Below are 26865 nucleotides of genomic sequence, written 5' to 3' on the forward strand. Positions count from 1 at the left end.
GAATCCAAATAAAGCGTTCTCACAGAACACGTAAAATGCTACCCCTTCTTTATATCCTTCTAAAAAGAGTTGATTTAGTGTTTTTCGATGACTCTCAGAAAGTTTCTAATTGAAACCATGTGTTCATTTTCATTAATTAAAAATTGTATTAACAAATTGTATCTAATTATCCGAGCGACCGTTCTGATTGAGCCCCTACACTACGTACCGCTGCCCGTATAACTCACCTGTACAAACTGCATAAGTGTTGCCTTCACGACCTTGCTAATCAAATATGTAAGGCTTAAAAAATCGCCCCGCATACCAGTGAAACGGCGATACCAGCATGGTGGAGCCATATGGCTAAACCATACTGGTATCGCATTGTCGCTAGTATAGGATGTCCCATATTACGTTATGCTTCCATGGTTCCGCCATAATCTACTCCGCTGGTATTGGGTGTTTCATAATACCATACGCTTGTATGGTTCCTTGTGCCTGTAGTGTTCAGCCTCAATCCACTATGCTGGAGCCGCCTTTTCGCTGGTATAGGATGTCCCATATTACGGTTACGCTTGTAGGAGTCTTTTTCCATCGTCTTTCCATCGTCAAGATTTTCCAACACGGTTGTCACCCATCTTGATTGTAATTGTCAGGTTTGAGGGGAAGTCTTTCACGCCCTAATGAAAAATACGCCAGGCAATTCTGGTGTGGCATTAGGGAATCCTTGTGTGACACCAAAAGATCTGAAGTGCCCACAAACAATGCTGGTGTATTGAGCACACCAGCCTGTTGTGCCCAGGAGCAATGCTGTTGTATCGAGCAAAACAGCCTGGTGTACCCGCCAGAAATGCTGGTGTATGTGGTGTCCTCGGTGGACCGGGGAGGTCAGGAATCTGTGACCGAGCGCTGCGGTGGCCAATACCAGACTGTCTTTATTGTGGAGTGGAGATGACGAGGACGAAGAAGGGAAATTTAGCATAAAAGAAGAGGAAGTACTAATAAAACGATCAGTCAGGATACAACATTTTCCCCCCTCCCAATTTGAGAAATTCTGTGTAATATGAAACAAGATAAAGGAAGAAAAATAAAAGTATAGTAGAAGTGAAATACGAAAGACGATAACTAACCAAATGAAAATAATGAAGGAAAACGATTACTAATACGGAAATAACTATGGTTCATATCAGAGTCACACAGTCAACACAGTTCTTCATAAAAGAGTTCAATATCGGAAGCACACCGTTGACGCAGTCATTCGTAACGCTGTTCAGCTTGTCTAACAGCCAACATCATAGCCGAAACGCTGCGGTGGTCGTCGTTTTCGGCGGGGTCGCTCTGGCCTGTTTCCAAGAGCGTCCATCCTGGACGGCGTAAATGGCGCGACAGGATGCAGGGGTGACTCCGCCAGTGGTCCGCTAGGTAGAGGATGTGGCAGCGGAGGTGACTCCGCCAGTAACCCGCGTTGAGCCAGTGATGTCGGCTGATTGTGTCGGCGTGATGGTCCAGCTCGTGGTTGCCAGCTGTGGTGGTCAGATCCCGTATCAGCTTTTCTAGCCCTCATGCGGACATCTGAAGCTTGATTGGTAATAGGGCCGGGAGACGAAGGCTGCGGGACGGCGGCGAACTTAGAAGCGTTCCACACTCGCCCATCTTCAAGTCTGAATGTCCAGCGACCCACACGTTCTAATTTCGAAGAGGGCTGTTGAACGACCTCGATCCTTTTCGAATATCCCCTGGCTTCTTCACTCGAACCAGGTCTCCAACTTTAAACTTAGGAGTTTTTGCTCCTCTTCTCTTGTCGGTATACGTTTTGGTTTTTTCTTGTGTTTGTTGGACTCGCTGTCGAAGTCGCTGAACCTCTTCGAAGGGGTTGCAGAGGAATCGGGATGACGACAGCCCTAAGATATTCAGTCGAGTCCGGGGCTTACCACCATGGAGGAGCAGTGCGGGGGACAGTCCAGTTGTGGCATGACGCGTGCATCTGTAGATGCCTAGGTAGTCCACCACCGCTGACCTAATTTTTAGTTTTTCATCAGGTGCGCACTGGATGAAACCTTTAAGTGTTCTGTTGAATCTCTCAACTTGCCCGTTGGCTTGCGGGTGATATATGGAAATCAAGTGGTGCTTGATTCCACGAGATCCTAGGAATTCTTTGAACTGTTTGGAAATTAACTGTGGGCCGTTGTCGGTGACAATGCTTTCTGGATAACCCTCTCTGGAGAAAACCAGATGCAAAAACTCTGTGACTCTTGTTGTGGTGACGTTGGCACAAAATTGTACCTCGGGTTATTTGGGAAAGTAGTCTACTAGAGTTATGGCGTGTAGGCATGATGGTCCTGCACGCTCGAAAGGTCCCACAATGTCCATTCCAACCTTAGACCACGGTCGATCGGGGTAAGATACTGGTTGAAGTGGAGTCGCGAAGGTCTTCGCGCTTTTGTCAGATGCCTGACAAATGTTACAGGCGTGGATGACCTGCTCCACTTGACCATTTATCTTTGGCCACCAGTAGAGTTCGCGGAGTCTCGTGCGGGTTTTGACAATACCAGGATGCCCCTCGTGCGCCTTGGTGATGAGAGTACCTTGAAGCTCTCGGGGTATCACAAATCTCTCATCGCGCTGAAGGATGCCGTCGTCAACGGCAAGATCGTCCTTCACGTCGTAGAATGATATTGCGTCAGATGACAAGGTTCGTCTTGGAGGCCACGCAGACGTAAAAAGGACATCACACTCGACAAGACTGTATCCTTGGCTGTGGACTCTTGCAGTTGAAGCTTTGTTATACTTTCGTTTTGCAGTGCGATGTAAGAAATGATCTCTTCCTCAAATTCAGTGCCGCCTTCATCTTCCGGCTGAGGAAGGCGAGAAAGCGCGTCAGCAACTTGGTTTTCGGCTCCGCGTTGGAATTTGACTTCAAAGTTGTAGCGGAGAAGGTGTGTCGACCATCTAGTTATTCGGAGTGGTCGATGGCCTGTTCCGCGTGTTGCCAACAGCGTCACTAGGGCCTGGTGGTCTGTTTGAAGAATCAAACGCCGGCCCCACAGGTAGTTGTGCCACCGTTCGCAAGCCCACAGGCACGCAAGCGCTTCTCTTTCGCCCACTGAGTATTTTCGCTCTGCAGTTGTTAGCGTCCGAGAGGCGAAAGCGACCGTTTGTACTTCCTTCCCATTGCGCTGTTGAACTACGGCGCCGAGTCCGTTCCCAGATGCGTCCGTCGAGACGATTATAGGAAGGTTGGGATCAAACATCTTCAAAATCTGTGCTGACGACAGCAGACTTTTGATCTTCGTGAAGCACGTGTTCACTTCGGCATCCCATATAAAAGGAATGTCCTTCCGCAAGAACTTGCGCAGGGGCTCGACTTCTGCTGCAAGACGAGGGACAAAACAGCTATAATACTATACCATCCCTAGGAATGATCTTAGTTGTGTAGTGTCCGTCGGGATGGGAGTCGCGTTGATGACGTCCAGTTTCTTTGTTGTATCCTGACTGATCATTTTATTAGTACTTCCTCTTCTTTTATGCTAAATTTCCCTTCTCCGTCCTCGTCATCTCCACTCCACAATAAAGACAGTCTGGTATTGGCCACCGCAGCGTTCGGTCACACATTCCTGACCTCCCGGGTCCACCGAGGACACTACAAACCTTTTAGGCGACGAAGATCGAGGGGCGAAAGCGACTGTTTGTACTTCCTTCCCATTGCGCTGTTGAAGTACGGCGCCGAATCCGTATCCAGATGCGTCCGTCGAGACGATTATGGGAAGGTTTGGATCAAACATCTTCAAAATCTGTGCTGACGACAGCAGACTTTTGATTTTCGTGAAGCAGGTGTTCGCTTCGGCATCCCATTAAAAGGAATGTCCTTCCGCAAGAACTTGCGCAGGGTCTCGACTTCTGCTGCAAGACGGGGGTCAAAACGGCTATAATACTCTACCATCCCTAGGAATGCCCTTAGTTGTGTAGTGTCCGTCGGGATGGGAGTCGCGTTGATGACGTCCAGTTTCTGTTTAAGTGGAGCGATTCCTTCTCCGCTGACGTGATGGCCCAAAAAGGAGAGTTCGGGCACTTCAAAAACGCATTTGTTGTTTAGTTTTAGTCCGGCCTCAGCGGTACGCTGTAGAACATGGCACAGTCGCTGTAAGTGCTCTTCTCTGGACTTTCCAAAGACGATGACGTCATCAAGATAAACTAAAACTCCTTTACATCCTTCTAGAATTGCTGCCATCATCTCTTGGAATGTTGCTGGCGCGGACGCGAAGCCGAAACAAACACGCTTGAAGCGGAAAAGGCCTTCGTGTATTATAAATGCTGTTAAGTCTCGACTCTCAGGATGAAGGGTGACTTGGTGGTATGCTGACGCCAAGTCCAATTTGGAGAAACGCTTTGCCCCGTGCAGCACATTCAAAAGCTCCTCGATGTGAGGCAAAGGGTAGCTGTCAATAACGACAGCCTTGTTAGCTTCCCTGAGGTCAACACACATCCGGATTGACCCATCTTTTTTTGTACTACAACAATAGGGGTACCCATTCGGATGCGCTGATGCGTTCAATTACTCCTGCTGCTTCAAGGCGCTTAATTTCTTCCGTGACAGGTTTTCGTGCCATTAATGGGATGCGACGCACCTTGTGCTGCACGGGTCGCACTGAGCTCCGGATCATCACGTTGTGAGTGTAGCATTTGACATGGCCCAGCTCAGAGGTGAAGAGATGACCGAAGTCATTCAAAGAAGTCGGGAGGCCCGGTCGAGTCGGCGAAAGTTTTCTGGTTTTGGAATCGGAAGCTACCGGCGTCAAAACTTTCGAAGAAGACGAAGCCTCTTGGGATCGTAAACGCGACCTCCATGCAGCTTCTATAGCTTCTGATGACTCGTCTCTCTCTGTGAGTTGGGTAGACGGTTTTGAATGCAGCGTCGACGGCTCCTCGTACTGCTGAGCAGGGCTCGTAGAGCTGTGACCTGAAGAGGATGAGTCTATGTCCATGCCGGTCTCAAAACTATTTCGGCACGTTTGTACTGATTTATCGGCCTCCGTGAACAAACAGCTCATTGTGGACCCTTGAATTTTTAGATCCAAAGCTTTCACGGCATTCATCCCCAACAACGACATTCCAGTATTCGCAATGTAAAAGAGAATTTTCGCTGAACTTGTCTTAAATTGTACTGACGCGGAGAAGGCTCCTAGTACCTCAATACGTTGCCGCGAATAATTGAGCAGGGTCACCGGCGGTGGGACAATCTTTGCGTCGCTACTGAAGTACTTTTGAAAAATGTCTTTTTCGACGATAGATACGGAGGAACCTGTATCCAGGAGGAACTGTAGAGGCCTACCGTAGATTATGACGCTTAGGGCTCATTCACACTGGAAGCGGATCCGCGTTCTCAAAGCGGTTGCGAACGCGGTTGTATAAAGATTCAATACAATTGCACGCGCATTTGATGACATCAAATGCGCGTGCATTATACTGGATCTTTATACAACCGCGTTCGAAACCGCTTCACGAACGCGGATCCGCTTCCAGTGTGAATGGGGGGTTATATGTATTTCCATCTGGGAAGGCATAGACACGTGGAGAACTACTTGATCCTCTTCTTCATCTGAGAAGATTTCCTGAATTTCGACGCGGTTCTGACGGCGTATGGGCTTAAGTGTGATGCGGCACATACGATGGAAATGCCCGAATCGGCCGCAGTCGTTGCACGTTTTCCCTCGTGCCGGACAAGTGTCGTAGCTTTGACAGTGCTCAATACCATACCCGCAATTCGCGCATTTTCTATCGTCGCGATAGTTTGTCTCGCGGCGCATGGGCGTTTGTTTCTGAAAGGCGCGGTAATTTTGCGCTAATGCCATTGGGGGAACCAAGCGCTGGTCATGGCATGTCAGAGCGCGGTATGTTGATCTAGTTGACGTAGGTGGAGCGTACTCACTTGACGCTCGATGGAATGGTGAACTGTGCCGCGTATTGCGCTGAGGCGGAAAGGTCCGCCCCGACGGCTTACGGGAGGACGAAGTTCCACGAGGCAACTGTCGGTGATAGTCGACCTTCCGAACGTTATGGGCCACGTGGCATGTCGATTGTTGTTCTGTGGCAATGGTCAGCTCCTTGGCCTCGGCCTTGGTCCTCTCGATGTTGAGGACGATTTGAACGGCTTGGTCGAAGGGAAGATTGCTGCCCAGAAGTAGCCGTTCACGAACTTGAGTTGACAGCACTCCAGCTGTGAACTGTTCTCGGATGTTCTCGTCCTGTTGAGGACCAAAGTTGGCCGGAACTGCCAATGCTTGGAGATCAGTCAAGTAGTCTGACAAGGACTCTTCCGGACGTTGGTAGCGCCGGCGAAATCGGTGGCGCTCAAGGCTAATGTTGCAAGACCTTTGGAAGTGTGCGCTGAGGGAATCTACAGCCTCTTGGTACACGTCTCTTCTCGTCGGTATAGCAACGACTGAAGAACTGGCAGGAGAACTGGCTGCCGCTGAGGTCGTTGCTTGCGACGGCACAGCGACAGCGCGGGACGAAGGCAGGGTGTCGAATATCCGCTGACCTTCCAATCCCAGGCAGTGGCGGAGTAGGTATTGGCGGCGTTCCGGGGATTGTTGAAGGGCACCAGACGCTCCCATAAAGCATTCTAAAAGCGAAATCTATCGCTACCATGGAATTGTCGGAGTCCCTGGTTTTTCCAAGAAGTCTGGAGGCGGCTTTAGTCCGAATCCCTCCATCCTCGTCGACAAAAAGGTTTGTGGTGTCCTCGGTGGACCCGGGAGGTCAGGAATGTGTGACCGAACGCTGCGGTGGCTAATACCAGACTGTCTTTATTGTGGAGTGGAGATGACGAGGACGAAGAAGGGAAATGTAGCATAAAAGAAGAGGAAGTACTAATAAAATGATCAGTCAGGATAGAAAAGTGTACCCGCACACCTGCCTGGTGGGCTCACCTAATGCCACTAAATAAGCTATGCTTGAGAGTAACGACACTTGGCCATATTGTGTCTTAATATCAAGGTTGCCAGTTATCTGAAGCTTTATCTGAAATCACAGGAAATGCTTTTCCGCCCTCCACAAATGTCTATAACGTTCGCGACAGAGCAAAGCAATATTACATGACTTACCTAACACCGAATCTAATGCTGAGGAAGTCGCACTTTTGAATCATGACGATCGGCCGTTGCGTCTGTTCTGCATACGAGCCAAAATGGCAGCGCCCACAACAATGTCGGGGAACGGAGTGCCGATACTCTAAGCGCAGCTTATTTAGTGGCTCTAGGCTCACCAAGAGAGTCTGCTATCACACCACACGGGCTCTTGTACCCACCAGGCAGCCTCATGTGCACACCACGTGGTTCCATGAGACACCAATGTTGTACTTTCGTTGACTTCCCCCTCCTCCGCGACCGTGTTTTTGATTAGTTACGCCCCTTCTCCAGGTGTGGTGCCTCGTTTCCTCCTGTCTTGTGGGCCGCCGGAGGCCCCGCGGTGGGCTTCTTTGTGCTCAAAAAGACCCCCCCTGGTCCCTAGCACTTTCCCGGGCGACCTTCGGCAGCTTGGGGCACTCGCCTGTTCGCGGATTTCCCTTTGCCTTTCCGCGTATTCTTGATGAAGTTTGGGAAAATAAAGAAGTCTTCTCTGGGAGCCGAAGCCGAAAAGATGTGTGTTGGTCCGCTTTCCTGACTTCCGACGAGCTTGGTCTGGTCTGGCAGGAAAACAACAAAGAAAGCTGGGAGTTATTAGTTTTTGGTGCTGAAACCCGTGAATTGACGGCCAGATTATGCCTACTACGAGCCAGGAGGGTGTCGACCGCCTGAAGCGAATCAGGATTACCCTGCGCGCCGCCATAACAAAGATCGTCAACGAGATTTACGTCCTGCTGGTCACGGATCCAACCAACATCGGTGAGCTCGAAGAAAGATTCGATAGTCTTCTACCTAGGGAGGCTTCCCTGAAAGAGCTGTTCAAGGAAATCCAGCCAACTGCCGAATATGATGCATTAGAAGAGGAGATAACTGGCACGGAGGAATACGCGGAACGGATCAGCGTAAATATGGCACGAGTCAACTGCAAGCTGAAAGGCCAAGAATTGCGGAAGGGCAGGGCGTCCGGTTCTTCCGCACAGGGCAGTCACTCCCGAAAAGTTCCAGATGATCACGGCGAACTCCCTACAACAGTAATGCTTCTGAAGCTTTAGTGTTGTGCTTTTTCGATTTTTTAATAAAGTAATTATGACAGCAGCGTTACTGTCAAACTTATGATTGTATTCTTTTTGTGAGTAAAGCAACACCAAGTCAATAGGTGCTCCGGTATCACACCACAACAAAACCTGATGTCACACCAGAACACCAGATTGCTGGTGTCACACCAGCACACCCGATATCTGGAGTTACACCAGAATATCAGATTGCTGGTGTGAACATGTCCCAAATCATATCTGTGGAAAAGTCATGTGTCACCTCAAGTCACACCAGCCATCGGCGTAGTGTATTTTTAGCTAGGGCGTAATTGAAGATTCGTTGCCCCGGTTTTGTTTTTGCTAGCGTTTTTAGTACGGCATAATGGGCCACGTTATCGAATGCTTTGTGGGTGTCCACAGCAGCCAGTAACTTTGTTTGGGCCGTGTTTTTGTGGTCAAAGACATCGTTTTTGGGGTCTCAGCATGGTGCCCTGCGTGGACACGTGTTTTCTGAATATTGTGATTGTGCTGTGTAGCACTTTTTTTGTTTTCAAGATGCCATTCAAGCCTGAGCGGTCCCGTTTTTCAGTCAGCTTCTCCCCGCATGTTTTAAGGAGATTGTTCTCAGGTTGGTTATTTTGTCAGACGGTTTACCCGGTTCGGGTATGGGTACGATGACAGCCTCTTTTCATTCCATTGGTAGGTTACCTGTTTCCCAGGCTGTGTTGATTTGTTTGAGTATAGCCTCCAGATAGTTGTTCGCAAAGTTTCTTGAGAGCATGTAGGCGATAATGTCTATTCCTAGAGTTGTGCTTCTTTCGATGTTCTGTAGAGCCGAGAGCATTTCGTTTAAGCAGAAAGGGCTGTTAATGCCATCTTCTTTGTTTCCTACTTCGTCTGGGGGTAGTCAGGAAGCGTGTCAGTTCCCGGACGTTTTCCTTCATTTTTTTGTGTCGATAATACAAACTTTATGAACGCCCCTCGTATATATTGAAAAAAAAAACTTTTTTGACTTTTATAGTTATCTCTAGAGTGCCTTCATGTGCGCTTCGCATAGAGTGATGCAAACTGCCTGTTTCCCTTTCCCACACCCTCTTCCACCGCAAATTTTGTTCCTCTCATTGTTTCCCCGTGCGCCGGAAAGTGGCCTTTGTGTCCATCGGTAATCCCATCCGAGAAGGAAAATGCTAATCTTCCCTCCGTGGGTTCCACAACGCTGCTCCGAACTTCTGAGATGAGGTGCTTGTTTCCGGGAGGGTTATAAGTCCCACGGATTATCGCCGAGGAACAAAATGGCTGCTGGTTTGTCAGCGAGTGGCATTACAAAGGGTGGAATCACCCTAGCAAAGCGCACATGAAGGCTCCCTAGTCATCTCTTTCAACGTCAGCACGGATTTCGTCAAGCTCACTCGCGTGAAGCCCAGCTAACTGCCTTCCTCAATGACATTTATTCAAGATTCGATTCAAATGTATAAACTGACGCCATTTTTGGTGACTTCTTTAAAGCATTCCACTCATTTTTTATAACGTATTCTAGCGAAGGTTAGTAATATTATTGTGCACTTTTTTCAGGTGTATTTCTGAATTTCTAATGAAAAGTACACTATATTCTACCGTTATTATCGTAAAATCCACTATATCTACTGTAACATCAGGCGTCCTCTAGGGAAACGCACTCGTGTCTTTTCTGTTCTTAAACTATATAAATGATATCCACCATAAAATAGCGTCTTCCTTGCACCTATTCGCGACGATTGTGTCATATACCGACCTATTCTTTTATACCATGTTCCTCTAATTCTACTGGAAGACCCTGCGTCTCTAAAACAGTAATGTGAAAAGGAGCAAAGGTAACTTAGCTTTATTAAATGAAAGTCCCAGTCATTTTCCCGCAGCTGACATGCAACATGACTTTTGTATTACATTGTTAATACTCAAGTTACCGCCTGCTCATCTTCTAAATACCTGGGTAATCATCTCACCTCTCAGCTATCATAAATTTCTCATATAACCTGTGTTATTGCTGATACTAAACGTACTCTGGGATATTTGTGCCGTTACCTCACATTTGCTTCACATTCCGTAAAACGACTAGTGCATATTGCTCTTATAAGTTCCTAGTTTGAATATGACTCATCTACGAGTGTATGGTCTCACCCATGCCAGTCACACCTAACAATTCACCAAGAATCAGTTCAAAACAGAGCCCTTTTTGTTTTTTTATAATAACTACTCAGCATATCCCAGCATATCAGGATTACTCCAATCGGCAAACCTTCATTCCCTCTCCCTTCGCCGCCGAGTGTCACGACTCACTCTCCTTCACCAAAGTTTTTACACCATTACCCACCTGGAACAATCATTACTGTCACCCCTTCCCACGATATGTTACCTCGTTTAGAACACCGACGTAAATTACATCTAATGCGATAATTTATTTATTTACATAGAAAATAGAGGCATAATTTTACCAGCAATGGTACCCTTACGAGTACATACTGAAAGCACAACATAAAATATCGAGCATATTTCACAATATGCTGTTAATCTCACCAATATATTTTCCCTGTAGATCTAGCTTTCGAACACTTCCCGAGAGTTTATTCCAAATTTTAATACACTCGGGAAAAAAGAAGTATATAAAGCACTTCAGGATAGAGAAGTAAGAGACAGTGTTCAGCTGATGGCAACTTCTATTCCAATCTGATTTACGAAAATGACGAGTAACGCGTAATTCGAATGCAATAATGATTTCTTATTGTCTGATAGAACAATTTTAAACGGTCTGCGACGCGCCTATACGACAGCGCCTGAGGCGCAATTGCTGCCTTTTGTATTGTTTGGATGGAACCTTTACTGTCTGTCCTAAATCCCAGAACCTAACTGCACGTTCCCCCGGTCCGTCCTCGTCGTCTTTCCCATTCCGTGTTCGTCCTCTCGCGGCACGTGCGCGGCACGTGCGCTTGGCATAGTCCTTCGCCAGACACTCCTCACAGGTCTCCCCCTCTTGAGACGTGAACCAGACGGGAGTATATCTGGAACTGGCTCGTGGTACGGTGTCAGCTGGTCCGCGTTAGCCACGTGTCGGTTTCGCCCAGTAACTGGGTCCTTAAGCACAAAGTCGTTAGCACCCAGGCACTGGACCACACGGAAGGGCCCCGTGCGGCGTGGAGCAAGCTTCGCAGTAATGCCTTTGGCCGCATCGCTTAATGTGTGGGCGTCAAGGAGGACAAGGTCACCTTGACGTATTGTTGCAGGCTTCCGGTGCCGGTCGTAATAAGTTTTTTGGGCCTGCCTTGCTTTCTCTTGGTGATCCCGAGCGAAATCGAGTGCGTCGTGCAGGCGCCGAGTGACTTCCGCCGCAAAAGCATGACATTCTGAAGCTGGTGGCTCGCTGTCATCCTTGAGCCCCGCCACTTCCCACGGGGTGCGAAGCTCTCGGCCGTAGCAAAGGAAGGCTGGGGTGAATCCGGTGACGACGCTTTCTGCCGTGCGCATCGCGAAAGCGATTTCAGGAATGTGCTGGTCCCAGTCTCTGTGGGTAGAACAATATGCTCTAAGGCTCTCCTTCACCGTGCCATTGTGCCTCTCTACCATTTGTCCTGATGGCCTGTATGGCACAGTGTGGCGGTCGGCGATCCCCCAGTGGCTTAGGAGACCTCGCCACAGTTTACTGACGAATGGCTTGCCGTTGTCACTGGAGATGGAAACAGGTGTGCTGTGTCGGCAGAAAACTTGCACCATGCACTCTATAATGGTTTTGCTGGTTGCTGTTCGTAAAGGAAAAAGTTCGATAAACTTTGTGAATTTGTCGATTATCACCAAAAGGTGTTTGTTGCGTCTAGGTGTGGTGGGCAGAGGTCCTACAATGTCCACACTTAGCTCCTCCATTGGTGCAGTGGCCCACTGGCTGCTCATAAGCCCTTGTGGCTTCTGGCGGCGGTCTTTAGTGCGTTGGCACACTTGACAGCAACGAACGTGCCTGGCGACGTCAGCTCTCATTCCCAACCAGACAAAGCGGGAAGAGACGCGTTTTAGAGTTTTGAAAAAACCTGCGTGAGCGCTTGTGGGATGGTCATGTGACATCTTAAGTGCCAATTGGCGAAGATGGGTAGGGAGCCAGGGCACCTTTCTTTTCCCGCGTAGTTGAACGAGGAGGCCGTTGGCTTCTACTTCGGTTGTTTCCGCCAAGTCCGCCAGTAGGCGCCGGTCAGGGTCATCATCAGGAAGCTGCATGCCTTCTTTAACACTCAGGAGCCTCGACAAAAGAGTGTCCTGCTTTTGCTCGTCAATTAATCGTGCTCTGTCGCTCAAGCAGGTGACATCGTCGATCAGGGACACTGCTGCAGCTGCCTCAAAGGTGATCTGAGGCTCCGACTCTGGTGCACAGATGGGAAACAGCGTTTCAGGCAGGCTCTGATCAGGTATGTCTACCTGCTGGAGAGGTGCCCTACTGAGGGCATCTGCTGGGATATTCGCAAGCCCTCTCCGGTGCTTGATTTTGCAGTTGAAGCCCTGGAGTCGAAGCACCCAACGCTTGACTCTTGGGGAGGCCTGGTCGGTGCTGAACATCCAGGATAGTGAGGAGTGGTCGCAGTGGATTTCAAACTCGGTAAACTCGAGGTAAGGTCTGAACTTGTCTACTGCCCAGACCACTGCGAGACACTCCCACTCCTGGACGGTGTAACGTCGCTCAGATTCAGTAAGCACCCTGCTGATGAAGGACACCGGTTGCAGTTGGTCGGGGCCTTGCTGTAGAAGCAGTGCAGCTATGCCAACTCCGCTGGCATCTGTTTCGACGACGAAGGGCCGATTCAGGTCTGGCAAACTCATCACCGCATCGTGAGCCAGTGCATCCTTGAGCAGGGTGAAGGCATGCTCCTGCTGGTGATTCCAGATCCACTTTCGGTCATTTCTCAAGAGATCGGTGAGGGGGCGGGCAATAATGGAGAACTGTTTGATAAAGTTCCGGTAATAGCCAACCAAACCCAGAAAGGCTTGCAGCTGCTTGACTGTGGTAGGTCGGGGGTAGTCGAGCACCGCCAACACCTTCCCCTCGTCCGGCCTACATTGTCCAGGGCTTATTACATGGCCCAAAAACTTCAGCGACTGGCAGCACACCTGAACCTTGTCGGGGTTCATGGTGAGTCCTGCTGATCTGATGCGCTCCAGGACTTCTCGGACATGTGCAACATGGCTGTCCAGTGTCTCTGAATACACAAGCACATCGTCCATAAATGCCATAGCAAATTGGTGGTTGACTCCATTCAGGACTCTGTCCATCAGCGTTTGAAAGGAGGCTGGACCACCTGCAACACCAAACGGCATCCTTGTAAACTCGAAGGTGCCCTGGTGGCATATGAACGCCGTCTTCGGAATGTCGTCCTCGCGCATAGGGATTTGGAAAAAACCCTGCGAAAGGTCAAAGCTTGAGAACCACTCCGCTCTCCCGAGTTGTGCCAGCAGCCAGTGGGTTCGGGGCATCGGATACACTGGCACCCTGGTGCGTGCGTTGAGCGGCCGGTAGTCTATGGCCAGGCGAAAGCCTCCGGACTTTTTGGCCACCAGAACAGGTGCACTGGTCCACTCACTGGTGCTCCGACGCACAAGTTCCTGTTCCCGCAAGTCTTGAAGGCAACTGTCAATTATCTTTTGTTTCTTGGAATTGACGGGACGCAACTTGCAAATAACGGGTGGACTGTCTCCTGTGTCAATTCGGTGCTCAGCAAGGGAAGTGCAGCCGGGAGTTTTGGTGAAGATTGGCCCAAAGATCTCGAACAATTTCTTTATAGGAGCATACACTCCCGGTGTCTTTGCAGAGTCTCCATCGCCTTCGGTAGCACTATGGCTGAATGTGGTGGCGCAAGTTGAGTCCTCTTTGAAGAGGTTCTCCAGGGAGTACGAATATTCTTCTGCCCCAAGCTCGCTGCTTGCTTGCTTTATGGCCTTCACAAATGGAACAATGCGCTGGGGCTCTGTTCCAATTGTCCATCCCCCAAGCGCCACATGCAAGGAGATATCTGTCACTGTAAGGAAATCCCTTCCTAAAACAATGTCTCTGCAGAGGTCGGGCATACACAGAAAACGTTGTCTCCGGGAACCGGCCGCCCACCGGATCTTGCACCGAAGAGATGCAGTGGACTGGGACCATCCTGTTTCCAGTCGCAGCGTGCGCACTTCCCTTTTTTGAGTGGCACCTGTGGCTTGAGCAGCTGCGATGGCCGGCCGACCCAAGAGACTGACGCTGGAGCCTGTGTCGAGCAGCGCCTTGAACGTTGATGACCCAATGGTAACGTCAAGGAGAGGCTCTTTTCCCCCGGCAGTAGTCGCCCCTTGCAGCGCTCTGTCGTAGATGCTCACCGGGACAGCATCTACCAGTGTCCGTTTCCCGGACACTGTGCTTGAAAATGGCCAGGCTGTCGGCACCTGAAGCAGAGGCCTGGACCCAAACGCCGACCCGTGGCACAGGTGCGAGCGGAGTGACCGATTCCTCCACATCTCCGGCAACGGTCGACTCCTTGTTGGCGCTGATGCCACTGAGACATCGGCCGAACTGAATCTGCAACTCCCCCTGACGTTGTGGGCCCTGAAAGCTGGTCCCTGTAGTAGGCTGGTTCGATTGCCGCAGGGTGGAGTGGCCAGCGATACGTCGACGGCGTAGCGACTGTTGCAGATGACACAGCCGCTGCTAGAGCCGGTGCGAAAGTAGAGGGAATTGCAGTTTCCGTCCCGGGGAAGTCGCGGTTACCTTGTGCCCGGAAAGCTAGGTCACGGGCCACCTGGTTGCTTCTTGTGGGGGGCGGTTTGTACTGAAGACGCCGCCAGGCACGCTCCTTGAGGCCGTCCGCTGCCTTGGCAAGCTCGCTCAAATTCGCGTACTGCGTCCCTTCCGCCAAATCCTGGAGCTGGGGATGCATTTGGCGTAGCACGCGGTCGACCTTTTCTGAGTCGGGCACCTCTTCCCCGATTCTTTCGTAAAATTCGGCGATGGTGTAAATGAATTCCTTGAGGTTCTCCTCGGGGTGTTGAGTGCGGTGTCTCAACTCGTCCTTTAGACGTCGCTTGGCGTCGATTGAGGCAAACTCGGCACGAAACGCCGTCTTGAAATCATCCCAACTGCCGAAGTTACCGATAAAACGCCACCATAATTTGGCGCTCCCATCCAGTGCAGCCGGAACGACCTGGCTGAGACGGTTCTCAGTGGTGACTCCCGTAATCAAACAAAAGTTTTCTAGCCTCTCGATAAATTCTTCGGGCGACTGTCGACCACTGAAGCCTGTGAACTTCGGCAACTGCGCCGCAATTCTCGGCAGAGGGCCGCCAGACGGTTGGACTGCAGCCGCGGTCACCTCGGGTTCGTTGGCTGGGGGCACTGCAGCAGTCAGTAGCAGTTGGCGCACTTGAACAGAAGCTCGCTCCCGATGCATCACGGATCCGTCGGTTTGTCTCAAAAGGCGGGCTATTAGCTCATCTGGCACCTCCAGGTTGTCCATCTCCGATCCCGGACGAGCCCCCACTTGTTAGGATGGAACCTTTACTAGAGAGTTTTAGTAGATCGTTCCGATACCCCCGATAGCCCCGATAACGATACTATGCATGCGCAAGGGAGGCGGTGGCGGAGTATCGGGTATCGTTATCGGAGTCATGGAAACGATCTACTAAAACTCTCTACTGTCTGTCCTAAATCCCAGAACCTAACTGCACGTTCCCCCGGTCCGTCCTCGTCGTCTTTCCCATTCCGTGTTCGTCCTCTCGCGGCACGTGCGCGGCACGTGCGCTTGGCATAGTCCTTCGCCAGACACTCCTCACAGTATGATAAGGAAAAACCACGACCAAAGTGATTACAAATGAAACTTACTGCACGTCCTTGGACTGCTGCAGTTTATATTAGTCACCTTTCATATAAGAACTCCCCCCCCCTCCCCCCCCCCCCCCCCGATCGAGAAAATCATATTCAACAAGTGGTCAACCTAATAAGCTTCGAGTAAACAACTTTGTATATAAGACGTTATTGACACGCCGCCACGAAGCCAACTGAATGCGAAAATATGGAAGCCTGCCCTCATAGTGTAGATACAAATGGTATGTGTCCCTGTATTGGCTTTTCGACGATCCCAGCTGGCCCTCCACCGGAAGGAACAGGGTGAGGCGACGCCAATCAGAGCCCCGGGTAGGATCTGGTACTTGCATCGCCTGCAAATGCTGCCTTCATGCTACGCGTTTGTCGGAGCCGTAGTTTCTGTGCAGGCGAAGATAGCAGGCACCTGTGTGCGATGACTAAGACGTTTAGGTGAATTCTTGACACGCCTCCACAACGGTGGGAGAAGCGCATTTAGGTGATGAGTCTGCATCCGACGCTGCGACCACATTATGTTCGACGCACCGAGCGCTTATTTAGTTGACGGTACCTAACCCTTTTTGAGACAGGGGGTCGGCAAAAGTTCAGACTGCCGACACAAGTAAAAGTTTTAGTTTCTCTTTATGTTCTAGCTTTTCCGACTTTGAAGACACTTTCATTGATTGACGATCGCACGCAGTCTTTCCCACTCAACGAGAATGCGCTTGAGTGCTATTGTACCATGGGACCCTTTCCCGCTTCCCGGCGTTTCGGGAATCCTTTCTTCACTGGTCGCCCACGGCAGACGGCAGTCGTGTATGGCAGGGCACCACAGCAGCCACATGGGGGACGTCCTCACTTCACTGGCACGGGTATACACTCTAAACAAAGGGTTACACACTCTTTTGTCCCATATAATGCACCCCAAATCTTTAGTTGGACGTACAGCGCACTATAGTCGAACAGATGGCCCCATATTTTACGAGGGGCTCATTAGCGGTGCGATATACTTTATTAAAAAGCTAAAGTACGTATCAAAAACCATAACAAGAAAACACTGGGTTTTAGCAGTAGGGCCAAGAAAACCCCATTTATTTATTTTGTAATGAGTAACACGTACATTAACTAGTTTAATAAGTTGTACCACGCGGCTATCAAGCCTCTCGTGAAAGTTAGTACCGTCAGATCGACGCAAGGTGCATCTTTCAGGAAGGGGGTGCATGTGTCCCCGATGCACCCGACTGCACCCTTTTTTTTTAGAGTGTTCGGAGCACCGAGCGTGCTTCCCTCGCAGGGGGTAGATGGCGCTCAAGAATGGAATCCCTCCCAAACCGACTGCCTCAGTTGTCTCTCCCAGCGGTGAACCCGCCATTCCCTCGCTCACCGCTTCTTCTTGTACCTCACCGCCGCCACACCGACACCAATTAGCCAGAGGCTGTAAATTTGTGTTGTCTTCCTTCATATTCTTCTTCTTTTTCGGGTTAAGGTTCACCTTCGTGCACGACGGTGGTAGCTGTGTGGTAGATCAGTTTCCAAAAGAAAGAGTTGAGCACGCTGGTTACAGATGTATACGAGGCTGCCGCTGAACAAACTAACCATACAAATATGAGAATAAGAGAGACACATTCAACCACTGGACTACCAACTGCATTTAATGAAGCGCTTCATCTTTATCGACAGGCTAGAATCAATCAAAACCTAGCTTGCCTCACTTCTTCTTTGTTGTCCTCATTTTTAAACTATAGTCGGATGCAACCTAAGAACAATCTTTTAGCTCCACCCACAAGCGCATTGCGCCCATCTGAAGTGCCTCCGCCGTCGAGAAAGTAGTTCGCTAGCAACGTTGCTTTTTCTTCCTCCAGGAAACCTGTCTTAAACTACTACAATATTTATTTAATTCATTCAGGACATTTAAATAAGTTAGAATACGTTTTTGTCAACGAAATAGCTGTTTAGTAAAGAAAGAAAGAAAGTCGTGTCCAATCTACCGTCTTCACAATTCATTTTCTGTCCAAGATACTGTCTAACATATCGTCTAACATACCTCTCAGCAGTGCTAAGCCTCGCGCCCGCTTCGAAATTTTCGTTGGCGATAGCGTCGCTGGATTCTCACGTTGTCGCGCAAAAACTGCTGCAAACGCAAGCCGATACCATCAAGATTTCGTGGCATAACCTCGGGCACGTAAAACACGGTGCAAAAAAGCAGAATAATTGTCACGAGAAACTATAGCATCGCGTTGCTAAGGCCAGCAGCCATGATGATGATGATGAGGATGATGAGGATGCGGCTTGTTCCCTTTGAAACGGGCGAGCGCGAACTAAGTTCGTGCCCAAGCCTGGGAGCGAGGAGGTCTTAATGCCCCCTGAGGTGGATCTTATTCCACCAATCTTCAAGTCTTCGTTTGGTGGCCACTACAAGCTTGTGCCGGCCGCTAGAAGGCCCCTTTATCTGCGCAGCTGCAGAGTTTTGTGCATCAGAGTAGTCTGCTTGGTTGCGCCCGATTTCAGTAATTGTGAAGCCCAACGCCTCAGCGAGCACTAAGGGGCTCTGCAGGCGTGGGCACCGGGACGGCTGAAGTCCCGCACAATCTAGCACAACGTGCTCCACCGTTTCATCGTAGCCTCCGCAGACCCGACATGCGCTCGAGGTCACCGTAGCATCAAACCGGCGTCTGTAAACTAGTGTCCGGAGGGCCCCGGCGCGCGCCTCAGACAACAAGCGGCTGCCCAGGCTGTTGTCGTACAGCAGTGCTTCCGATGCGATGGTTGTTTTGTGGTTCATGTACACTTGGAGCGTCGATTTTGTTTTTGCGTCTCGGAGCCATTGTTGGGCCTCGTTGTCACGGACTTTCTTCTTAACCTCTGACGCCCATTCCCTTTCTGATGACGCTTCAACGGGGTCAGAAAAGAAGCCATACTTGTGCTCAAGTTGATGAAGGCGCTTTTGCCAGCGTGTCCGCAGCCCCGTCAGGTGGGTGTACATAAACAACCTCCTGGCCCACCTGCAGCTGTCCATATGGCGAAGGCGCCCGTAGTAGGTAATTTTGCTGGTTGCCTCCCGAGCCTCAAAGGAGGACCAGCCCAGCTCTCCCTGAACTGCCTCGTTGGCGACCCTCCCGTGGCAGCCCAATGCCTGGCGTCCAATCTCTCTCTGTCGGCGTTCCATATGGGTTCGGACATCACCGGGAACGCAAACTACGGCATTTGCAAATGTCAGTCCAGGTACTGCTACCGCTTTCCAGAGCTCCCGGGACACAATGAACCGATTACAACTCCAAAGGCTTCGCTTGCGGAGAATGTTGGCTCCTCGTGTGGCTGCGTGGCGAAGATAAGTGTGGTGGTCTTGTAGGTAGTCTGCCGCATTTGACAGTGTGATGCCCAAGTACTTATATGAGTCGAGTATTGGCACATCGCATCCGCCGAGGCGAAGGCTGCCGAGTGTTGGCTCGAGGGAGCCTGAAAACACAACCACCGCTGACTTGCCCGCATTGAATCTCAAGCCAAGCTCCATAGCCTCATGAGTGCATATGTCAAGAAGTTGTTGCATTTCAGACACTGATGCCGCAGTCAGTACCACATCGTCTGCATAAGTTAGTCCCGGCAGAACCCAGTTGACGGTCTCGCCATGCTCCAAGTGAGTTAGAGAAAAGCCCAGCCCTGATCGGATGAGCTGCCTCTCTAGAGTGGTCACGTAGAGCATATATAAGAGCGGAGATAGGGGGCATCCTTGCCGCAAGCCCCTCGTCACCAGCACCTCTTCAGACGTACCCTCACCGAGTTGGGTTCTAACCGTGTTACCATCGTAAAGACGGTAGATGAGCGCTGTCCACTCCGGTCGCATGTTAAGATCCTGGAGTTGACGAACGAGCCGGGCATGTGGGACGCTATCGTAGGCCTTCGCGATGTCTAGAAAGCAACAGATAAGATTCCTTTTCTCTCTTCGGGCCACCTCAATACATTGTGTAAGGGTATACAGGTGATCTTCCAAGCGGCGCCCCCGTCGGAAACCTCCTTGGAGTTCCGTCAGTAAACCCTCTTCCTCCGCCCATGCGGTCATGTGCTCTTTCATGATGTAAGCGAAAGTCCTATACACCGTACTTGTTACGGTCAGGGGTCGGTAGTGTCGAAGATAATGACGATCACAACCTTTTTTAGGAATCAGTACGACCCGACCACCCCTCCAGTCTCGAGGAATTCCTTCTGTCCCAGACAGAATGTTCTCGAAGATATCCGCCAGCTGATCCCTGGACTCTCTCCCCAACGCCTTAAGCACACTTGCCGGAATCTTGTCTAATCCTTGGGCGGTGTTGTTCTTAATATGCGTCAGTGCGCGTATAAGGGACACCCTGCCGATTGTTACACAGGTAGCGTCATCCGGCGTCAAGGCCGTGCCTTCCGTCGGGCTTAAATCCTGTAGCGGTGCCGCTTCCGGAGGTGAGAACACCTCTACCAAATGATCTGTAAGACATTGTCCCAGTCGCTCTGTTGGCTGCCCTGTGTCTTCGTCCAGGATAGTGAGGCACTGTTCCCTTCCGTTGAGAGTTCCTAGGTACCTCCAGAACCTTCTAGGTGCATCTCTTCCGCTTGCACTGATTTCTCTCATTGTGACCATGTCAGCCTGAGCCATTTTCTCTTGGACAAGTTGCTTTGCGGCTTGCTTCTGGAGTTGGTACGCATGCCACTTTAAAGCAACTTGGTCACTGTGGCCGCCAAGAAGGACCGTGCGGTGCTCCCTGTTCAGCTCTTGTCGCAATCTGATAGCGGCTTGTACTTCCGCGTCCCACCATCGCTTTCTTTGTCGTCGTCCACCTCGTTCTTTTGTAGAATGCTGCTTGATGAGGCGCTTTAATTCGTCCATATATTCTGCGTATCCAGACGCACTCACCCTCTCGCTGCTGTTCTCGAACTCCTCCACAACTTTCTCAGCTGCCGTTGGGGATAGCCGGAAACCGCCTGTTCGAAAGGGCTTTTGTTTTCTTAGTTGTGTTGCCTTTGAGAACTGTAACCTTATTCGGTTGTGATCACTCCCAACACTATGGTCCCCAGCTTCATCGATGTCTGCGTGGACAAGGTAGCGCGCCAGCTTCTGTGAAACCAAGGCATAGTCAATGCAAGTTTTGCTTCCACGGGCACTCCACGTATATTGTCCTTCACATGAGGCTCTAAGGTTGACAATCTCCAGAGCGTTATCTTCGGCCATCTGCATCATCATTCGTCCATTTTCGTCCTCCAGTCCATCCAGTTCATGCAGGTGTCCGTTGAAGTCACCCATAATAAGAATCTCTCTTGTAGCAGCAAGGGCCTTGGCATCGGTTGTCACACAAGCCATTAAACGCTGGTTCTCTTCTCTGCGTGCAGTTCCTACCGACAGGTACACTATGCAAACGGCTACAGGGATACATATTATCTCCCCTGTCACCCAAATATGGTCCCAGCACTCTCGCGGCTCCTTCTGCCATGCTGATGTATTGCACCACACTACGCCCACTCCTCCACCTCGGCGCTGACCTTCCACACGATTGCGTCCAGCCCAACACCAATTTTCGTTGGTTGGAGCTTCTTCCAGATCACGTAGGTGCGTCTCGGCTACTCCAAAAAGTATCATTTTTTCGTCCTCCAACTGGCTGAACAACTCTTCCCATTTTTGCTGCCGTCGGGCTCCTTGGAGATTGAGAAATCCTACCACCTCTGTCGGTCGTCTGCTGCGTCTACGTCGCCTTCGTCTTTTTTTAATACTACTGATTCTGACATTTCCCCGCTTACCCCTGACCCCCCTCACTGAAAGCGCTTTTAAACCCCTTGCCGTTGACAGTGGTAGCCCAGCTGCTGGTTCACCATCTCGGTCACGATTGCACGCAGATCGTGGAGGGGGAGGGGAGGCACCACATGTGTATACAACTGGGCAACATGTCCTGTCTTTGGGGAGGTCCAAGGCCCCAAAGAAGGCACCGGGAGTCCCCCGCTTGAATCTGTCTGGCGCTGAGGGTGGAGTGGGGGCATCTCGGGAGGCCATCCGAATGCTGGAAGATTGTTGTGTGCGGCCTGTGTGGACCTCAGTGGTGATAACCCTGGAACTCCAGTCGCCGGTGGCAGGTGTATGTTCGAGTCTACGTAACGAACTTGCTGCTCGAGCCCGGGTGTCGGAGTGCAGTTTACCACAGCAGGATAAGGCAGCTGTTGTCTCACCTCCGCGTCTCTGGGGTGTGGAAAGGGATTGTCTGTTACAGTGCTCCCGTAGGGCCGCACTTGCGGGAAACTTTGTTGGGGCCTCTTTGTGTATAGATGAGTCCTGGAATCTGGCCGACAGGAATGTCTTGATGGCTGGAGCAGGCGAAATGCAGTCGTCCGGTGGCTCTTTCGGAGAGCATTGTTGAAGCCGAAAGGAGGTTTTGTCCTCTGTTCTTCGCGGTTCCATTGGTAGCGCCGCTCCAGGTTTTCTGGCGCTTTCCACGATTGGCTTGCTGTTCCTCCAACGCCTCTCTGTACATTGCCTTCTAAAAAACGCCTTGCCACTTGTGCCAGTTGTTGGGACACCACACAAGCACCCATTTCTCCGTAGTGCACGCCATCTTTGTCCATAGTGTTGTGGTCAGTCATCTCCGCACTGAGGTCAACGTACCGTGCACGTATCTTCCTGCACAATTTCTTGATCTTAGCGTTCAGCATCATCGTCGCAGCCTGTACAACCTTGCCTTTGCTCACGACCTCTGGCACCGAGCAGATAGTCAGCGATGCTTTACGTGAGCTCCATCTTTTATGGAAAACTTCTACAACATCATCTGGCTTGTGTCCCTTCAGCAGGTCATTAATCCCCACATGTATGATGTACATACGAGGAATTTTTCGGGCCCCTTCCTCGTACTCATCAATCATTGTATGAACCTCCTCTGCTGTCGCTTTTCTGTTGAACATCACCTCAACACTTTGTGGGTTATTCACTGCAGATACGAAAGGTTGGGCAATGCGCTCCACGTTGCTGTCCCCAACAATCATGTTGAGCTTTTTTTTTTTTCAAAAGGATCGCGATTGGTCCACAGAATCGTGACGTCATGAAAACAATTGGCTGGCGTTTCTCGGCGTAGGATTACATTTTCCTCTGAGAGGCATTTCCGGTTTTTTCTTAGCTTGCAACCTACTATAGGACATCCTGCTCGTCTGTCTACTTGTGGGCGGTACTTCTACCTCACAAGAACGCCCTCTCACATTTGCTGGAGATACCATGAACGGTCAGGTAAACGGTTTCTCCCCTTCTCGTCGCAGCATTTAAAAAAAACTGTTAAGCAGGCAGCAACTGTCACAGCCCTGTTTTCGAGCCCGAACAAATCTTGTCAGCATCAGATGTCCCGAAGCTTCGAGTCACAAATATCCAGACTCGAGAACAAGGGCTACCCACGACACGTAGTTGCCTCCGTGTACGAAAGAATGTCCCGCACCATCACGACGACATGCGGACGCAACGACCCTTCCACAGCAAGCGAAGAGAAGAAGACCGTTTGTGGTTGTCCCATATGTTCATGGGGTTACACATAGATTAAGAAAGATGGCAAATCGGCACGATGTGGAAGTGCTGTGTTCGGCGCCAAATGAGGCCTATTCGTTGTGCCGCCAGGTCAATTAGAGCCAAAACAGCAACAGCAAGGCGTGGGGTACCACTCACAGGACCGTTTATGCACAGTGCGAGAAGGTGGTTATATACCACATACCCCTGACATGCGGCAACTGTTGCATCAGACAGACCGGGAGGTGTATAAACGATAGGACTCGGGTACATGCCAAGGGTTTAAAAAACTTGACGGCAGCAGGCCACTTAGCCCTAAATTGCCGTGACTGCAAGTGCAAGGGAAACTTAGGCAAAGTTACCATCATGGGGCACTATCGAAACAGGTTTGGCATGAAGTGTTAGAACCTGGAAACATAGAAGAGAACGGGGACATGTGTGTTAGTTCACCATCTGTACCTTTAACCAGAGAGGTGGAGGTACCGCCCACAAGTAGACGGACGAGCAGGATGTCCTAGTTTAAAAATGAGGAAAAAAAGGAAGAAGTGAATCGAGCTAGGTTTTGATTGATGTGAATAAAGATGAAGATGAAGTCGATGAAGATGAAGTGTTTCATTAAATGCAGCTGGTAGTCCAGCGTGTGAATGCGTCTCTCTCGTTCTTCTCACATTTGCATGGTTGGTTTGTTCAGCTGGTGTCTCCTAAATAAAGATCAGTGGCCGAGTGGGCTAGTGCACACCAGCTTGGAGCACGTGGAGCGATAGCTCGCGCTGCAGTACCCAGGGACAACGTTACTTTGCCCAGGAATCCCGGGTTCAATCCCCAGCCCCGCCCGATTCGATTTGAATGGGCGTCGTACCGTCCTGCGGTCTTGTATAACTACTGCGTGGTGCACGTTAAAGATCCAAGGCCAGCAGTCGTACTGCACTGGCTAAATTGCTTATCTACAGTGGGTAACAATGTTGCCATGTTCTCGCAGACTAACGTCCTGCTGTTTAAACAAGGACTAATTCGACCTTTTGATTTTCGGTCGCACCTGGGATCGACACAGCACCAAAGCAAAACACGAGGCCAGCCACGGGCCACACACCACACCTACACCACACAACCACGAAAAATTCGAGCACGCTACGCCACCGACACCGTAGCCGCCGAGGAGGGACCTTGTGCCTCAGCGCCCACCGGGGCGGCGCGCAACAAACTAGTCCTTGTACGAGGCTAGCGTCGAACACAAAGAAATTTCTCAAAACTCTATTTTTATGTGCACACCGCCGAAACAATCGCACATCTTTGCACCGCCACCCCATGCGGCGTCGGTGCACGGCGGCATTCTAAAAATAAGTTTTGCTGTCTTTCGGTGCCTAATAACAACATTACGATTGTAAGATGTCTGTGGAGATATGCATAATTGATAAATTAATTCCATGCACAGTACCCAAGAGGCTTATATTGGCGAGGAACGCTTTGAGTACGATAATGCTGCATGGCGGTCTGAGCGCGGCTGGTTTTGTATGACATTTTAAGGCTTCGAATATTTGAATGAACAGAAATGGCGATAGTCAGGGCAACTGAGACCGATCAGTCAGTCACCTCGCAAGGTTTGGGTGTTTAGTGTGTTCGCATCTATTTGAGTCCGACTGGCCATCAGGGACAGGATCCAGTGACTTTAGCTCTTTGATGCGCTTGTGTTAACTCTAGTTTTGTCTTAGAAGTAGCGCCAAATGCACCAGAGCACGAGGTCCGTGCCTTTGGCAGCCATCGGAAGTAAATGATGACGAAGCGCTCGCTCGTAGCATGGGCTTCGCACGTTCGCAACATAATGGTTGTCGGTGCTTATATTAAAGCGCGAAACGACGGGGAAGAAAATAAAAGAAACACGTCAAGAAGCGGCCTTTCTTGTTTTCCTGCTATTTTCTTCCAGGTTGTATTGTGCTTCAATATATCAATTTGCGCTTACTAGTATAAAACAAGGAGCCTACTATTTTTTCAGATAAAGCCGCGCTGAATATTTGGTCCAGCCAAGAAAAGGCCGACACGGGGAACAAATAGGACTCGACAGCTGCGTCAGCGCTTGTCAAATACTCGTTATCTCACTGATTAAACGGGAAGTTCAGTCATATACACTGGCGGGTGTCCGTGGATAGCAGCAACCTACTCGGTGTCTAGCAATAGTGCGAGAACAATAATAACCTGAACGTGTTTCCGGTAGCACGCGACTGACTCACCAAGGAAGAAAAAGAAGCCTCATTCCATTCTCGCGTCAGCTCCCAGGCTTCTTCAGCTCAAGATGGGTAAGCGTCCCAGTCCTCTTTCCGCGGATGGATGTAGTGCGAGGTAGTGGAGTGCTTTGGGACGTCCCTGTGGTCCAGCAGAGAGTGGGGGGCTTTGACTTCGTGCCGCCGAAATCGTTTCGTTTTCGAGGGACGTTCGAAAATCCTCTGCTGCCACCTCGTCGTGTGGTGGTTGTTGTTTCCAAACATTTTCTGAGGGCTTCAGTCAACGCCAACCGGGAGACAAGGCCTACTCCTCTGCCCCCCCCCCCCCCCCTTTTTTTTTTCCAAGAAAAAAAAACAAACAAAAAAGTCATCACTAGTACAGGGTGATACAAGGAGTCGCCAGGCTCTTTAAATCGACCGGAAAATTCGGTTTCTTAAGCTATCGAGCTGCAACTTTGAGCAGCGTTGCCCACAGATGGTGTTTTTTTTTTTTTTTTTTTTGTAAAACTTGCAAAGAGCGAACTTACCTGAGGAAAAAGTAAAGAAAGAAAAAGGTTTAGCTCCTATGGAAACGCAGCGACACCACTGGTCTGCAAACAACACGGCGCCGTTTCGCACGGGAAACAAGAGATGACTCAACAAACGCCGCCAACGAACGAGCGTACGGCGCCGAGAGCAGGCCTTTTTAGCAGACGATCTTTTCGACTCAAAAGCGGCGCGCGTTCCGCTGGCGGCGACAGTCACAGAAACAAAAAAGACAGGCGCGATAACAGCAAGGAACTGCAGTTCCTTGCCTGCAAAAAGGCCGGCTCTCGGCGTCGTCTGCTTGTTCGTTGGCGGCAGTTGGCGACGCGACCGCTTGCGCCATCTCTTGTCTCGCGTGCGAAACGGCGCCGTGTTGTATGAAGACCAGTGGCGTCGCTGCGTTTCCATAGGAGCTAATCCTTTTTCTTTCATTACTTTTTCCTCAGGTAAGTTCGCTCTTTGCAAAATTTACAAAAACAAAAATGCACCATCTGTGGGCAACGCTTTACAAAGTCGTAGCGCGATAGGTTAAGGAACCGAATTTTCCGGTCGATTTAAAGAGCCTGGCGTTTCCTTGTATTAACCTGTAGATCCAGGCAGCACAGCCTAGCTTGAGTCAACATGGTCGCCAACGCGTTTTGCAGAACTTCAC

Source organism: Ixodes scapularis, unplaced genomic scaffold (genome assembly GCF_016920785.2).
Source record: "Ixodes scapularis isolate PalLabHiFi unplaced genomic scaffold, ASM1692078v2 PGA_scaffold10__122_contigs__length_95168666, whole genome shotgun sequence".
NCBI classification, from domain to species: domain Eukaryota; kingdom Metazoa; phylum Arthropoda; class Arachnida; order Ixodida; family Ixodidae; genus Ixodes; species Ixodes scapularis.